Below are 15062 nucleotides of genomic sequence, written 5' to 3'. Positions count from 1 at the left end.
TTGAGGGCTTGCAGGTCACTGTCTTACCTCTCCTGGGGACATGTGCCCAAGGCCTGTGTGAGGTCCCTCTCTCAGGACTGTGTGGGGCTGGGCTGCTCGTTGGAGAGGTGCATGGTGGTTTTCTGGGTGGGCTGTGCAATTCCTGCTGGCCACCACTCTCATGGTAGCTTTGCCAGGAAAGCACACAGCAGTGGGGCAGAGTGTTCACTGCACAACCTCGTGGGCATGAACCCACCTCTCCCTGCCATAACCTGGCCAAGGAGAGGAGGGCTCAGTCCTTGGTAGCTTCCCCAGAGGGACCCGGCCCAACCATAGTCCCAGGATATGGCTTCTTATTGGGAACCTTTGCTCTTGGGGCCATGGGGTGAGCTGCTGGCTGGTCTTACTCTGCTAGCACACACCCTTACATCACTGAACCCAGAAGGTTTCCTCCAAATGGGACTTTTGGCCACTGCTTGGAGGGAACTGGGCTGAGGGCCTGGGACCGTTTCACTTTGGAGACAACTAATCCAACCTGACCTATCATCTAGGGTTCCCAGAATTAGAGAAAAAAGTCAGAGACAAACAAAACCAAACCCAGCCCAGGATGCCCACTTAAATTTAAATTTTAGATAAACTACAAGTATTTTTATTTCTATATGTAGATCCTATGTAATATTTGGGCGGAAGCTGTGGGATACCACACTCTTGTGCCCAATTAACAGAGATTCTCTTTCCCAAAGGCAAAGGAGACTCTATTAGTCCATTTTCATGCTGCTGATAAAGACATACCCAAGATTGGGCAATTTACAAAAAAGAAATTTACTGGACTTACAGTTCCACACAGCGGGGGAGGCCTCACAATCACGGCAGAAGGCAAGGAGGCGCAAGTCACATCTTACATGGATGGCACCAGGCAAAGAGAGAAGGTTGTGTAGGGAAACTACTCTTTACAAATACCATCCAATCTCACGAGACTTATTCACTATCATGAGAACAGCACAGGAATGACCTGCCTCCATCATTCCCCCCTCCATCAATTACCCGCTACCGGCTCCCTCACACAACACGTGGGAATTCAAGATGAGATTTGGGTGTGGACACAGCCACACCATATCAGGGGTGGAGTGAGTACAGGGACACCTGTGGTCACTGGTGCACACCCCACCCCCGGCCAGGAGGAGGTTCTGTGCACAAAGCATCTCTGCCCAGACTGAGCTGTAACGAGACTTACTCCTGTCTGGCCTCTTTTGTCTCCGCCTTTTGCCAAGCTTTGTTCCACAGCCTTCCCAGCAAGACGGACGCTTCCCAGACTTCTCCTCCTTCAGCAGAGAGTCCCTGTCTGCTGAAACGCACCAACCTGTGTCTGTCACTGCCAGCACTGTCCCCTGTTCTGCCAGTGAACTCTGCTTACCTGTCTTTCACAGCCACGTGCCCCTCTCTGGGGCCCTCTGGATTCATTGCCCTGAGCTTCTCTAACAAAGAACCCCAGACAGGGTGGCTTAAACAGCAGAAATGGATCCTCTCACAGTTCTGGGTGCCAGAAGGTCGAGATCAAGGTGTTGGCAGGGTGGGTTCCTTCAGAGGCTGTCAGGAACCATCTGCTCCGGGCCCCTCCCTCACCTTCCGGCGGCGGTGGGCAGCCTTTGGCCCTGTCCCTGCCTTCATCATCACGTCATTTTCCCTCTATGCCCGCCTATCTCGTGTCCACATTCCATTTTTATGAGGACACCAATTAGACTGGATTAGGGCCTGCCCTGAGGACTTCATCTTCACTCAGGACACCTGCAGCGACCTTATTTCCAAGTCTAATCACATTCTGCTGCGCGGAGGGTAGGACTCGCACGTAAGAATTCCTGGGGGTGCAGTTCAGCCTGTAGCCGCCTCCTCCCTCCCACCGTGGCTGCCTCCCCTGAGTTTGCTGAGTGTTTTGTGCCTTCCTCTTTGCTATGGTTGGGGTGTGTTGTGTCCTCTCCTAACCTCAGGTTGAAAGTTGATCCCCAGTGTTAGGGGTGGGGCCCAGTAGTAGGCATTTGGGTTATGGAGAGGATCCCTCCTGGACAGATGAATGCCCTCCCTCGGGGTGAGTGAGTTCTCACTCTACTAGTTCCCATGACAGCTGGTTGTTAAAAAGTCCTGGCACCTCCGCCCCTCGCTCCCGTCCTCTCTCCCGTGTGAGAGTGCTCCCTCCGCCGTCTGCCGTGACTGGAAGCAGCACGAGGCAGATGCCCAATCTTTTTTTTTTTTTTTTTTTTGATACAGAGTCTCACTCTGTCACCTGGCTGGAGTGCAGTGGCACGATCTCGGCTCACTGCAACCTCTGCCTCCTGGGTTCAAGCGATTATCCTGCCTCAACCTCCCGAGCAGCTGGGACTACAGGCACATACCACCACGCCCAGCTCATTTTTTTCTTTTTTAGTAGAGATGGGGTTTCACCATGTTGGCCAGGATGGTCTCGATTTCTTGACCTCATGATCCACCCTCCCCAGCCTCCCAAAGTGCTGGAATTACAAGTGTGAGCTACCACACCCAGCCCTAGATGCCCAATCTTGAACTTTACAGTCACCGGAATTGTGAGCCAAATAAACGTGATTTTCTTTATAAATTACCCAGCCTCAGGTATGCCTTTATAGCAACACAAAACAGACTAAGACACTTTCCGCACATTTGCCATAGATATAAGCTGCAGGAAGATGAGGACTTTTGTCTCTATTGTAGGCTGCTATATTTCCAGCAGCCCAAAATAGTGCCTGCCACAGAGTAGGAGCTCCATCTACGTTTGTTGAATGACTGAGGGAACTGGCTCCCAGGGCATCTACTAGACTGAGGGTCTCCACCAGGGCGAGAACGGAGCGGCTTTATCAGCCCAGGGCCAGGCTGGGGGAAACACTCAGTACATGCTTGGGAAATTGAATCACTTTTTGGTCCAGCAGTGAAATTTCCTGTGACTCAGTAAATCACTTTAACTAACGAAGGAATAACAATCCCAGAGGAGCAGAAGTTTCAACTATGCAGATTATTTCTGAGATTTAAAAAGTGACTCTTCAAAGAAATAAGTCCCTGGAGGCTGCTGGCTCTCCATAAAGGCTGACTTTCCACTCTCTCAAGTAGCTCATTTTGGCCCCGAGACAAGATTCAGTTGGTGGTTTTTTAATAAATAATGTTTTTGTGTTACAAAAGTAAAATTTAGAAAATTTACAGAAGTAGAAGGAATTAAGAAAAAATAACTCATTAGCCACAGACAACCAGAGTACTCATCATATGCCATTATATTCATATTTCTTTCTGGTCACTTTTTTTATGTCTATTTTTATGTCATGCCAAACAAATTCAAAGGCAATCGTATCGCTGCTTCAGTGAAACAAACATCCACGTGCACAGTGTTCTCCGGCTTCCACGAAGCTTAAACGCTCCACAGGTGGCTAGCAGGTGGGGGCTGGGGAGTCTGGACAGGTCTAGAAGGAGAGGGAACAGGAGGGGCTTAGAGTGGGGGTGTGGGGTGGGAGGGACACATCCATGCAGCCACCGAGAGGGACGAGGGGACAGCTCATTCTGGGCAAGGTCGTTCTGCACCCCCAGGACCCAAATGCCCACGTGAACGGTGCTTTAGAGACCGAGTGCAGAAGGAGGACAAGGCTCGCCGCCGCAAACCCATGTCCTGGCCTCGGCTCCCGGTTCATCTGCAACTTGCACTTTTCCAATTACGAGCCCCTCTGCAGCCTGGGTGGGAAAGCGCACAGCTCCCACTGAGGGAGCAGGCTCCGAGCCGGCGGGGCTGGGGACGATGCCGCAGTGGGTGTTTTGGAGGGGAAATGATACATCCCGATGGCCTGGATGCAGTGAGGCCGATTCGGGCTTTGTGGTGGCCGCTGATGTCATTTCAGAGAAACAGCTTAAGGGTTGTTTTGTTTTTCAGGCTGTCTCTGAGATTGTTTCTCTCTCTCTCTTTTTTTAATAAAAAAACTTCTGATTTTATCTGAAAACGGATGTTCCAAACCCCAAACCGCCAACCCAGGCTTGCTCGAAGGCCCCTTCCCTGGTCGGGGCTGGCGCCGGGTGCTGGATGCAGACTGGGAAAGGCCGGGTCGCCTGGTTCAATCCACCGCAGAGCTCCCAAACCTCGTTTGTGCTGGCCTGTTGGGGGGCCCAGGAGCTGGGCGGAGGGCGGGAAGGCCGGTGAGGGGCTGGCCCGGAGATGTCTGTGGAGGGGGCTCATCTCATAGAAGGCAGCAATCGTTATCCAAGAATGCCACCGCGTGTGCTCCAGAATTCTGTCTTCCGTGTGCGTGTGGGAGGCTCACCCTTGGCTGACACGCTGGGAACTCGGTGGATGATGTCGTCTGGGCTGGCACTCAGTCTCGATAAGCAGGAGAGAGGGAGGGAGAGATGGGAGAAAGACCCACCTCCTGCCTGGCAAGGTGCAAAGGGTTAACCGCAGGCCATCTCCAGCCAGGAACCCCCTGGACTCTCCTCTGATCCACCCAGTCCTCCAACTTGGGGGGTGCATATTCAGAAAGGACCCTCACTGACTCTTCAGCACACTCTGTTGCCCTCCAAGTCCTCACACTTTGCTGTCTGCTGCTGGGGTAGACTGCGGTCGGCCACTAATTGGTAGGGAAACAGAATTCTGCATTGCCGGTTATTGAGGCCCTACTACGTGGCCAAGTTCAACACTGGTGGCTTTCTACTTGCCATCTCCATTAATTCACACATCCATGGGGTGGGCTGATTCATTTCCCAGATGAAGAAACTGAGGCTCAGAGGTTCAGGTCACCCAGCCAGGAAGCAAGAGAGCTGGGATTCCAGGGGCCACCTGCTGGGCTTCGTTTTCCCGTTGCTTTCAGGGGAGGGCGACTGTCGTGGGTTAAATGTTTCCCCCAAAAAAGATTTGCTCACATCTGAACCCCAGGTACCCACGAATGTGACCCTATTTGGAAACAGGGCTTTGCAGATGTCATGAAGTTAAGATGAGGTCATCCTGGATTGACAGTGGGCCCTAAATTCAATGCAAAGTGTCCCTATGAGAGTCAGAGGAGAGGATGCAGACACCGGACAGAGCAGGCCGTGTGGAGACCGAGGTGGAGCCCGGAGTGACAAGGTTACCAGCCAGAGAGCACCAAGGTTGGCTGGGGCCACCAGCAGCCGGGACAGAGGCCCAGAACAGATGCAGATGCACCCCGGAGCACCTGGAAGGGACCAAACCCAGGGACACTTACATTTGGACTTCTAGACTCCAGAACTGTGAGAAAGTAAGGTTCTGTGAGGCTCTGCCATGTACCCAGAACACCCACCTAGTTACCCTGAGACTGCAGGCCACTCCGCCTTTGCTTCTCTTGTGCCTGTTCAGGCATGAGGGGTTCCAGCACCAGGCTGGCCCTCGCAGCCAGGAGCCAGGTCAGTGGCTTCCAAACATCCCTGCCCTCCACCACGTGCAGGGTCCTTCCCAAAGGGAGAGCTGGCATTGCCCAAGTCTTCGCAGTGCCTGGACACGTGTGTGTTCCTTTCTTCTGCCCATGCATGACCCAGGAGACACGGCTCATCTATCAACATATATGCATGGCACGTCTGTGGGTTGCCAGGCCCTGCTGTAGGCAGAGAGCAGTGAACAACACCAAGTTCCTTTTCTTGAGTGAGTTATGTGGGAGGGTAAGAGTCAGGGAACAAGCGATGAATGAAGAAAAAGAGGGAGGAGGAGGGAAGGAAGGAAAGAAGGAAGGAGGCAAGCAATAAAGAAAGGAGAGAAGGGAAAAAGGAGGGAAGAAAAGGAAGGAGGGAAGGAAGAGAGGGAGGGAGGGAGGGAGGGAGGAAGGGAGGACCTCCTGTCTCGTCCCTCTCTTGATCTCTTTGTCTTTCTCTCCATTTCTCTCTGTTCCTTTCTCTCTGTCTCCCCCCCCCCCCCGCCCCGTCTGTGTTGATCATAGGGTGATTGGACGTCTATTGTGGCAGTGGGAGGCTCCCAGAGAGAGTGTTCCAAGATACCTGGGCAGAGGTGGCCCGGCTTCTCCTAGCCCACCTGGGAGGTCGCACAGCAGCCTGTCTGCCATGCCCTACTCAGGATGCAGCTGCAGAGCTCCACCCTGCACAGTGGGCTGGGGGTGGGGCAGGAAGGTCACAGAAGGTGGTATGGGTTTCAGGTTCTCCCCAGCTCGGCCCACCCCACACCACGCTCATCAGCCCGCCCCTTCCCGTGGCTTCTCGCACTTCCCACTCTCCCCATCTCCTGCAGGGCTTCACGTCCAGCTGCTTCCCTGAGGGGCCGTGAGATGCTCTTTCGTGGAGCAGGCCAGCTGGCATGGCCTCAGAGGTTACCTCACCACAACTGGGCCGGCTGGACCCCCACCCCCTGGGCTGGTCCTCCCAGGCTATGTGAATAAAACTGCACACCCGGGAAGGCCAGTTTGGGCAAATTCCCGCGATCCATATTCTTTCTGAGACATGGCTGCAGAGTTGTCAAACTTCCTGAAGAAATACTTTTTATAACTGAAGTGTATTTTGGGTGCTGGAAATATAAACCTCGGTGCTTGACCAGGTGTGACTGTAGACTCATCCATAATGGGGTGAAATGCACAGTCTGTGGATTTCCACCACACATTTATATTTTTAACATTTACAACCAATAAATGTTGGCTCCAACATCAACAGAAGAAAAGGAAGACCATAAATCCTTCCTTTCCAGTAGTAAAGGGAGTGGAATCCCAGACCATAACCCTTGCTGTCATATTTTAATAGCCACTGCTAGTGGAACGCTTACCATGTCCAGATTCTGTGCCGAGCGTTTGCATTCAGCATCGCAATGGGATCTTCAACAACGCTATTATTATTCCCCATTTGGAGAGAAGAAAACCGAGGCTTAGAGATGGTTAGTCACTTGTTCCAGCTGACATGGTAGCAGAAAGCAGAGCCGGGGGCCGGGCGTGGTGGCTCACGCCTGTAATCCCAGCACTTTGGGAGGCTGAGGTGGGTGGATCACGAGGTCAAGAGATCGAGACCATCCTGGTCAACATGGTGAAACCCCGTCTCTACTAAAAATACAAAAAATTAGCTGGGCACGGTGGCGCATGCCTGTAATCCCAGCTACTCAGGAGGCTGAGGCAGGAGAATTGCCTGAACCCAGGAGGCGGAGGTTGTGGTGAGCCGAGATCGCGCCATTGCACTCCAGCCTGGGTAACAAGAGCGAAACTCCGTCTCAAAAAAAAAAAAAAAAAAAAAAAAAGCAGAGCCGGGTCATGAATATCCCTGTCACTAAATGAGCATCCCATATTGTCACATCCCTGTCACTGAAGCTTTTCTGTAAGGGGCAGAATATTTCAAAAGCTACACGTGATTTCTCTGCAGTATGTCATCAGAATGCTGCACCTTCAAAAAAAGGATTTGTGACATGAAACTTTGTGTCACCACACTGAGAGTTTTGAGGAGATCGAGACTTAGTGGGTGGATTTATTTTGAAGGTTAGCCTTGGGCAAGGTTCAAGTGAGCCAATTCTCTTAGAGAATTTCTTAGATGAGAGTAAAGGAGGAGGAGCAAGTGTCCTTTGTTTGTAGGGAGATTCTGACCAAGAACACACTAGAGCAAACCAATGGGCCAGGTGCAGAGGATCACACATGCAATCCCAGGACTTTGGGAGGCCGAGGCAGGTGGATCACTTGAGGTTAACAGTTCAAGACCAGCTTGGCCAACATGGTGAAACCCTGTCATCTCTACTAAAAATATAAAAAATTAGGCAGGTGTGGTGGTGGATGCCTGTAATTCCAGCTACTTGGGAGGCTAAGGCAGGAGAATCACTTGAACCCAGGAGGCAGAGATTGGAGTGAGCTGAGATTGCATGGTTGCACTCTAGCCTAGGTGGCAAGAGCAAAACTCTGTCTCAAAAAAAAGAAAAGAGAAAAGAAAAACCCAAAAGTTGCTTCTTTGAGAAGATCAATACAATGGATAAACATCTAACCAGGCTGATCAGGAAAGGGGAGAAAAGGCACAAATTACCAAATTATTAGGGATGAGATCGTTGGCATCACTGCAGATCTCACAGACAAATTGGGGAAAGTGGACACATTGCTCGAAAGACACAAACTATGAAAGCTAACGCGTGAGAAAATAGTAAACGTGAACAGTCCTCTCTAGGAATGTAACTATATTTGTAGTTAGAAACCTTCTCACAAAGGAAACTCCAGGCCTATGTGGCTTCACTGATGAATTCCACCAAGTGTTTAAGGAGACTAATGATTCCAACTTTATGAACTTTTCCAGAAAACTGAAAAGGAAGGAGCACTTTCCCATTCATTTAATGAAGCCAACATTATCCTGATACCAAAGTCAGACAAAGTAATCCCAAGATATGAAAACTACAGGATGATATTCCTCATGAACACAGAAGCAACAATTCTAAATAAAATTTTAGGAAATCAAACCCAACAACATATAAAAAGGATAATACATCACGAGTGAGTCCCCAGAATGCAAGATTAGTTGATTTGAAAATCAATCAATGTAGCGCATCATAGTAACAAACAACAAGAAAATCAAGGCTGGGTGCGGTGGCTCACGCCTGAATCCCAGCACTTTGGGAGGCCAAGGCAGGCAGGTCACTTGAGGTCAGGAGTTTGAGACCAGCCTAGCCAACATGAAGAAACCCTGTCTCTACTAAAAATACAAAAATTAGCCAGGCATGTTGGCACATGCCTGTAATCCCAGCTACTCAGGAGGCTGATGCAGGAGGATCTCTTGAACCTGGGAGGCGGAGGTTGCAGTGAACCGAGATCGTGCCACTGTACTCCAGCCTAGGTGACAGAGTGACACTCTGTCTCAAAAAAAAAAGAAAGAAAAAGAAAAAAGAAAATAATGATAATCTAACGGTGGCAGAAAAAGCATCTGACAAAACCCAACATTCATTCTTAATTTTAAAAAACTCTGATAAAACAAGAAATAGAAGGACATCCCCCTAATTTTGAAAAACACAATCACAACTCACGCAGTATGAAATAGATAATTTGACTAGTCCTGTATTTTAAAAATTAAATTAACAATTTTTAAATTACCACAAAAGAAATCTCCTTGTTCGTATGGCTTTACTGGAGAATTCTACCAAATATTTAAACAAGAATTAACACCAATTTTATACAGTTTCTTCTGAGAAATACATGAGATGGAAACATTTTCCAGTTCATTCTGTTAAGCCAGTATTACTGTAATATCAAAACCAGACAAAGGCAATAAAACTGTAGTCTAATATTCTCCATGAATATAGATGCAAAACTTATTGACTATATATCAGCAAACAGAATTCAGTAGTACATAAGAAGAATTATATACCATAACCAAGTAGGGTTAATTCCAAGGATACAGGCATATTTTAATACTAAAAAATCAATCAACATAATCCACCTGATTGACAAGTTAAAGGAGAAAAATCCCATATGCACATTAATCAATGCAAAAAAGCACTGATGAAATTCAACACCCATTTGTGATTTAAAAAAAAAAACTCAGAAAAATAGAAATAGGAGAGAAACTTCCTGACTTGACAAAGTGCATCTACAAAAATCTACAGGTAACATTACACTTCGTTGTGGAAGACTAAATGTTTTCCCCCTAAAATTGCGAACACGGCAAGGATGTCTACTCTCCCCACTCTTACTCAATGGAGTGCTACAGGTTCTAGCCAGAACGATAAACACCGAAATTAAAAATACAACACCATTTACAATTGCTTGAAATACGTATAAATGTAATGAAATGTGAAACTTGTATGCTGAAAAATATGCAGTGTTGATGAAGGAAATCAAAGATCTTAATAAACGGAGCCATGGATTGAAAGGCTCAGCGTAGTAAAGATCTCAGCTCTCTTCAAACTGATATACAAGTTTAATGCAATTTCTACCAAAATAACAGCAGAATTTTTTTGACTGATGGACAGGGTTATTCTAAAATTTATTTGAAAATGAAAAGAAACTAGGTAAGTTCAAATAATTTTGAAAAAAGAATAAAGCGAGAAGAATCAGTCTCCCCTATGTCAAGGGTAGCTACGCAGCTACAGTAATCAAGTAGTCTGTGATAATGGGGAAAGGGCAGACGTGTGTCAATAGAACAGAATAGAGACTCAGACCCATAGCAGGATACAGAGGCAAAGCAGGAAAACAATGAGCTGAGGACGGTTTACAAGGCTAGTAAGTGAATGTGCCATTTCTCACCCTAGAATCTGACAACTCCAGCTCCAGGCCAATCTGAATATATCTGCCCATTGGGAAGCTGTCAAATCAATTCTGTGCTCTTTTAGTGCTCCCACTGTAATCTCAATAACACGGAATTTTTTTTTTCCAATGACAGTTGTAAATCTTAAAGCAAACATAACGATTAGAATAGCGTCATCAGGTTCTGTCGTTGCGGACTCCCAGTGCTGATTCAAACAATCTGCTCTCAATCTAGCAGAAGCCACGCCCCACCCGTGTCCTGCGTGATTGTAACTTTGTTTTCAAAGCATTACCCGGAGAAGCATTTCTTATAAAAATTGTAGAAACAACATAACACTCACCCACACGTATTTCCTTTCAGTTTCAACCCATCCAGTCCTGGCAGCTCCTATAAGCATCTGCTGTTACTTTTTTCCTTCTTCTCCTTTAATGCTGGGGACCTCGGTAGACCAGAAGCCACAATTGGGAATGCGTTCAGACCATTAGTTCAGGAAGCACAGTGAAATCCAAAGAAACCATGAACCAGCGAGTTGGAAAACACTCTATGAAAGGCCTTTTCAGGCCGTTCCTTTCAGGAGGAGTTTGTTTTTGGATTAAAGGAGTTTATTCAGGTATTCACAAATACCCAGCTCTCGGCAGCAGCTGGAACGTGGAAAGCCCTCAGTCGTAATCAATGGCCGTAGAGCAGACTGGCGTGCTCTCCCTGAGCGACACAAGGATGAAAGGGCCATAATTAAGTGACACGCCCTCAGAGGAGATGAAAGGCCCAAAACATCCTCAGAAACGAAGGCCAAATTTACCCTGAAATCACTACTTTCTTTATTTTGGAAGTAGCCCTTCCAATAAAAGCCTAGGTGTCAAAGGCATGGGACGCAGCCAAGCCTCGGACTGGGTCGCTTTCTTTCTCGCCGCTGCCGCCCTTTTCTTGCTTGGGGAAGAAAAATGATGGAAACGTCATTCCTATATTTCCTGCACTCCTAGCAAATGGTGTACATGCCTCGCTCCTTAACCAGGGACGCCAGGCTGAACTGACACTTTGATGGGCTTCTAGGCAGTGTGGATGAGAGGACCACAGGGGTTAACGGCTCAGGTCAGATTTGAAATCTCCCCCCACATCAGATTCTTCTGGGTTTTCTCAGTGGCTCATTTGTATCTTGGAGTCTGCTGGTTACAAAACAGCGCCCTTCCTCTGCTTAGAGATTTGAGAAAGCTTAAGACAGTTCACAGTCCTTTTGCAAGCTCCCTTGCCTTGGAAAAGTCTTGTTTCCTCATTCAATTCAAACAGAAGATGAGCAAGTTTTCATGAACAAGGGATTTTATGCTGAGGGCATTGATCAATCTATCCCACCCACGGTTCAATTTCAAGTGAGAAAGTGAAGCCCCAGTGAGGACGGGTGACTTGCTCTGAGTGGCAGACCTAGAGCCAACAAGAAATTTAACAGAATTTTGACCGTCAGACGAGGGCTTTTTCTCCTGTTCGAGCTATTCCTTTTCCACTTCTCTTTATTTTTAATCCTTTAATGGACATACTCTGACTGTGTTCTGAGCACTCATTAACACATATTTAAATAATTATGGAAAAATCCACATTTTATGCATCCTTAAGCACTTTGACCTCTGGGTTTCTGCAGCTGGGGCTTACGGAGCTTCAAATACTTGGCACCTTTTAATCTGCGCTCTCACTGCTTCTTTTGCTCCTGTGGTCTTGAAGGAACCGGCACAACACACCTGCCTTGTTGAGCTCAGTCTCCAAAATCCTCACACAAACACTCAGCTTTTTCTTTTTCTTCTCCCCGCTGCCCCCGCCACCCTTTCCTGGCTGAAGTGGAGAGTGGAGAATGAATACGCTATTGAAAAGCCACGTTGACAACACCACTAAATAAGGATTCCTCTTGGTTGGCAGAATTTTTCCAGTTTAGACCAGGGCTGCATGGAAGGGGATGGGAGGGTGTTCCTCGGCCAGCACAGTGACTGTGGCTTGAGGCAGCAGCTTCCACAAAAATGGAATCACGTCGTCCTATGCAATACTTTGCGGGCAGTCTGTATTATGCTTCTTCCTTGGGCTTGAGCTAATGGCATAATATTTCATTGTACAGATGGACCATTGACTTCAAAATCAAATGTCTACTGACGGGACAAATGGACATTTGGGTTGTCATCTATTTGTTTAATATACTTAATTTGGCTATTATTGACAGCATTTGATAGACATCTCTGCATACAGGACTTTTCAATCAAATCTGAATACATTTACTCGCGACAAAGTCCTACAAGTGCTGTTCCATAAAGGGTCTGCACGCTTTAAATTTGGACCTGTATTGCCAAGCTGCTCTTGAGAAAGGTGGGGATGATTTTCAATTCCGCCATCAGCTTTAGAGAATGCCCACCATGGCCCCTGCCTTCACCAGCACTGCGTTTCCTCATGAAAAACAGTCTTTATCCATATAGGGTTGCAGCGCCCCATCTGCTGAGGACGTGTTGCTTGAGACTCAAAGGCTGAAGAGGAGTGGTCCAGGCTGGGGAAGAGGGTTTCAGGTGGGGAGAGAGTCAGATCTTGGCGGAGGAGCAGCAGGCAGGAGGAGGATTTACCCCCTGTATCCCTGCCCATGCTGCTGCCTTGGGCTGGCAACATCCCTTGACTAAAGGGACACGTTGGCTGGCCCTCTCCTGCGGGTGCAGCACCCCGTACCTGGGTTTCCATTTTCATCACAATGACAACAGCTAGTTTCTGGCACCCAAAGCAGGAACACACCTTTATAAAATTACCTTCTCAATAATAGAGGAGGTACCCCTTCAATAATAGAGAGGAGAGAGGGATAAATACTTTAAAATAATGTTCCAGGACAGGATGAGCAGCAGTTTTAGAGAACGGAGGTTTTAGAAACGACCTGAACAGGCATGGTGGCTCACACTTATAATCTCAGCACTTTGGGAAGCTGAGGTGGGAAGATCACTTGAGCCTAGGAGTTCAAGATCACCCTGGGCAACAACAAGGCCTTGCTCTACTAAAAATTTAAAAAATCTTACCCAGGTGTGGTGGCATGCACCTGCCATCTCAGCTACTCAGGGGGCTGAGGCAGGGGATCACTTGAACCTAGAAGGTCGAGGTTGTAGTGAGCTGAGATTGCACCACTGCACTCCAGCCTGGGCAACAGAGTGAGACTTTGAGAAAATACATACAACAAAAAGTCAAAACCATCTGACACAAAACTACGATGAGATTCTGTGTCACGCCCGTATGAGTGGCTCTTCTGAAAGAGGCAGGGAAAAACACTTGTTGGCAAGGACGTGGAGAAGGCAGAATCCTTGTGCACAGATAGCGGGAAAGTAAAATGGTACAGCCACTGCAGAAAACAGCCTGGAGATTCCTCAAAAAAATTAGAGAGTTGCCATATAACCCAGCAATTCACTCCTAGAGGAGCTAAAAGCAGGGTTTTAGAGATTTTGGGTTCTTTTGTTTTGTTTGTTTGTTTGAATCAGAATTTTACTCTGTTGCCCTAGCTGGAGTGCAATAGCACCATCTCAGCTCACTGCAACCTCCACCTCCTTAATTCAAGCAATTCTCCTGCCTCAGCCTCCTGAGTAGCTGGGACTACAGGTGTGTGCCACTGTACACTTTTTTGTATTTTTAGTAGAGAGGGGGTTTCCCTACGTTGGCCAGGCTGGTCTCGAACTCCTGACCTCAAGTGATCTACCTCCCTCACCCTCACAAAGTCCTGGGATTACAAATGTGAGCCACCACACCTGGCCTTGGAGAGATTTTTGCACACCCATGTTCACAGCAGCATGATTCACAAGAGCTAAAATGTGGAAGCAACCCACGTGTCCATTGACAGATAAACGAGTAAAGAAAATGTGGTCTGTCCATACGGTGGAATATTATGCAGCCCTAAAAAGGAAGGAAATCCTGACACATGCCCCAACATGGATGAGCCCTGAGGACATTATGCTCAGTGAAATAAGTCAGGTGCAAAAATAAAATAAATACTGTACAACTGCATGTATACGAGATGCCTAGAGTAGTCAGATTTAAGGAGACAGAAAGCAGAAGGTGGGTGCCAGGGCTGGGGAGGACGAATTGGGAGTTTTGACTTAGTGTTTAACAGGGGCAGAATTTTAGTTTGGGAAGATAAAAACAATCTGGAGATGGATGGTGGTGATGGTCACAAAATAAAATGAATAAAAATGGTTTAAAAGGTGATATCATGTATATTTTGCTGCAATTAAGCAAAAGTTTGGCAGCCACTAGCATCTGTGTAGGGTGTCACCCTCGCCACCCTCCAGCCGCGTGGAGCCTGCCTTGCAGAGGGGGAGCTATGAAAAGAGACAGGTAGATGGGGCAGGTGCTGGGTGCAGGGCCGGGCTGGGCCAGACCCTGCCTGTGATCCATCCATCTGCAGCCCAGGTGCTATCTTCAGAAAGCCCAAGGTCACCCCAGGGACAGGCTCCTCCATACAGAGGCCTGCAGCTGCCAAGGCCTCACTCCTCGGATACCTGGGGCGATAAGAAGAGGTGTAACTCCACCTGAAAGCTGCCAGGGCTCAGATGCACTTCAAAGGCCAGACTCCGGGAGGAGGCCCCAGAGCGAGCGGGAAGAGGCGTGAAGGGGATGATCATGTTCCACCAGAGTGAAAAGGTCACTGTAGGGAGAATCCGATGGGTTTACGGGGATGGTAACTGTCTCCCTGGAAGTCCCAGGAGGGTAGGTGAGTCCTCAGAGCTCAGGGGAGGTGAGTGAGGGCCCACCAAACCTCAAAATGCAACAGAAGAAGCAGCAGGGTGACAATATGAGGACCCCAAGTGGAGATCCTGCAGGCTGGCTCCCTGGAGAGGGCAAGCAGGGCTCCTGGAATTCCACGCACATTCCAGGCATAAAGAATGAGAATGAGAATCAAAATC

The 15062-nt window shown here is 48.1% G+C and overlaps 1 long non-coding RNA gene across 1 annotated transcript in view; it reads right to left on the bottom strand.

Moving 5' to 3' along the window:
- The window catches only part of LOC135271886 (uncharacterized), a 43475-nt gene extending 32522 nt beyond the window's left edge, over positions 1 to 10953 (bottom strand). The window contains exon 1 of the long non-coding RNA XR_010340012.1: positions 10505 to 10953. This is a non-coding gene — a long non-coding RNA (uncharacterized LOC135271886). The remainder of the gene's footprint in view (positions 1 to 10504) is intronic.
- Positions 10954 to 15062: the final 4109 nt, after the last annotated feature.

The sequence above is a fragment of the Aotus nancymaae genome, unplaced genomic scaffold (genome assembly GCF_030222135.1).
Source record: "Aotus nancymaae isolate 86718 unplaced genomic scaffold, 86718_ANA_hifiasm-v0.15.2.pri h1tg000095l, whole genome shotgun sequence".
NCBI lineage: Eukaryota > Metazoa > Chordata > Mammalia > Primates > Aotidae > Aotus > Aotus nancymaae.
Note: the sequence above shows the minus strand (reverse complement) of the source record. Positions and strands in the feature narration are given on the sequence as shown.